The sequence below is a fragment of the Nomascus leucogenys genome, chromosome 21 (assembly GCF_006542625.1).
Source record: "Nomascus leucogenys isolate Asia chromosome 21, Asia_NLE_v1, whole genome shotgun sequence".
Classification (NCBI taxonomy): Eukaryota; Metazoa; Chordata; class Mammalia; order Primates; family Hylobatidae; genus Nomascus; species Nomascus leucogenys.
The window spans coordinates 20,068,595-20,071,216 of record NC_044401.1 but is presented as its reverse complement, the minus strand read 5'-3'; the positions used below and the strand labels follow the sequence as shown (position 1 = coordinate 20,071,216).

The window sequence follows — 2,622 nt, the reverse complement described above, 5'->3', positions numbered from 1 at the left end:
AAAAAGCTTTCTAAAACAAATACTACCCTGGAGGTTCTGATTCAACAGGTTTCAGGCAGGACTCATACGGCTTTATCTTTTTTTTTTTTTTTAAACCACGGGTCATTCAGATGTTCATCTAAGTTTGAGAGCATTGCCCAGAGAGTTAATCAGTCAAAATATACCTAACATACCTTACATAGTGACCTCAATTTCCCCCCACATGCACCTCCTGCTTACTTCCTCAGTTTCCCTCCAGATATGTCTTCTCTTTCCCATATTTCAACCTATACATTTGTACTTGTGATCACACTTGGTTGCATCATTCAGTATCTCTCCATCGCCATCTCTTTTATATTCCTAGGTGATCTTAGACTAGGCACTGCTTCCATTTGGCTCTTTTCACACTTTATTTCTAATCTATTGAGATTAGATTCTTGCCAACATTATCTAGACTAGGCTTGATTTTTAGGCCATTTAAAATAAGCACTGAGGCAAAAAAAAAAATCTAGAAATCAAAGTATTATTCTACTTCCCCTATAACTTCCATTCAAAACAATTATAGAGAACACTCTAGGTTGGGCCTGGCCTGCGTCTGACTGGGGCATGGGCACCAATGGACCATCTTGACTTCCTGGGAAAAGGCAGCGAAAGAGGAAGAAGTTGTAAGAGAGGGTACCCAGCTATGGAGGGTTAGAAAGTCCCCATCTCCTGCCATTAATCTCAAACCAGTACAGACTAGATAAAGCAGCGGGGCAGCAGGAGGGAAGAAAGGGTGATAGCAGCAGGAGGGAAGGAAGATGGTGGGACAGCTACCAGTGTGTATGGTGGATTGTGGCACTGAGTATACAAAACTGGGACATGTTGCAAATACAGAAAAATAGTTTATTATCCCTTGATGTGTTGCTTTCAAGAATTCAGCAAAAGTGGGCAATTAAGCTCAAAGGAGGGTGATAAAGAAAGCCAATGTCATAGACTTCTTCATTGGGGATGATGTAACAGGAAAAAGTGACATATACCATGAAGTGGTGAACCCACCATGGTTTAGTTGAAGACTGTTGACAGAAAGGTTTGGAGAAAGTAATCTTTAAAGCAGAACATGAAGGTCGTTATTTTCTTTGGCTAAAATTCCACTGAATGCTCCAGAAAACAGAATATGCTGCTGAAATAGTGTTTGAGTTCTTCAATATTCCACGCTTATACATAGCCATACAGGCAGTTCTTGCATTAGCAGCACTGTGAGCATCAAAACAAATAAGAAAACAGACATTGACTGGTATGGGAAGAGATAGTAAAGATGGTGACACTCCTGTCCCACCTCCAACTGAAGGATATGGGGTTGGCAACTGCCATAAGCACATTCCAATCATAGGGCAAGCATCACATATTTCATTCAGCAACTGTTCAGAGGCTGAGAAGTAGAAATTCCTTCAGAGCAATCCCTGGAAACAGCTACTGCAGTAAAGGAGTGCTACAGTTATGTCTGCCCAGATTTAGTAAAAGAATTTAAAAAGTATGACACAGATGGGCCAAGTGGATTAAACAGTATACTGGAATCAGGGCAATCTCAAAGAAAGAATTTTCCATTGACGTTAGTTATGAGAGATCTTTGTGACTTGAAATCTTTTTTCACCCAGAATTTGCTAATCATGACTTCACACAACTACCTAAGAGGTAGCAGATGAAGCAAGTCTGAATGATCAGAATAATAATACTCTGGCTGGGCATGGTGGCTCACGCCTGTAATCCTGGCACTTTGGGAGGTCAAGGCGAGTGGATCACTTGAGGCCAGGAGTGTAAGAATAGCCTGGCCAACATGGTGAAACCCTGCCTCTACTAAAAATACAAAAATTAGACAGGCATGGTGATGCACACCTGTAATTCCAGCTACTCGGGTGACTGAGGCACGAGAATTTCTTGAACCAGGGAGGTGGAGGTTACAGTGAGCTGAGGTGGCGTCACTGCATTCCAGCCTGGGTGACAGAGCGAGACCGTTTAAAAAAAAAAAAAAAGAATTATCAGAGCTGAGCTGATATCAGAGTTTTCTCTGCAAGAATATTAACCTCACTGAACTGGATATGCAGGGACTTTGAATGTCGTTTTTATATTTTGAAGGAAAAAAGTGACCAAGATAAATTTTTTTAAGTAGCCTCACACACACACAACAATGTGAATGTATTTAATATCACTGAAGTATATGCTTAAAATAGTTAAAATAATCACCTTTATGCAATGTATTTGCTTTTTAACAATTTAAAAGATAAATAAATGCATTCTTAAGTAGCCCTATGACACTTAGCATTACTCATTCATGAGACAAGGAATCCTTGTAATTATGAATTTCTACCATCCTCCCCACAAAAACAATTTGGTTTTAGTTACAAGTGCTTTTAGAACTAAGAAGTTAATATCTTAGATAAAGTCTACTCATATTCTTTCTCTTGTTAAAAAAAAAAAAAGTAAAGGCAAGACGGTTGGACCAGTTATACTTCATGTGCTAAAAAAGCAGTATTCACAACATTTTGGTATTGCCACACTATTTAGCCTCCTCATATTGAGATTTTCTCCTAGTTCACATGTCTAAGCAGGTATCTCAGACCCAGTGTGTGGGGGGCAGTCAGAGAGGCTGGTGCTGTGTGTGCA

General features: G+C 39.8%; 1 pseudogene; it reads left to right on the top strand.

Moving 5' to 3' along the window:
* The first annotated feature begins 1,116 nt into the window (after nucleotides 1–1,116).
* LOC100586030 lies at nucleotides 1,117–1,657 on the top strand (annotated as a pseudogene).
* The last annotated feature ends 965 nt before the right edge of the window (nucleotides 1,658–2,622 follow it).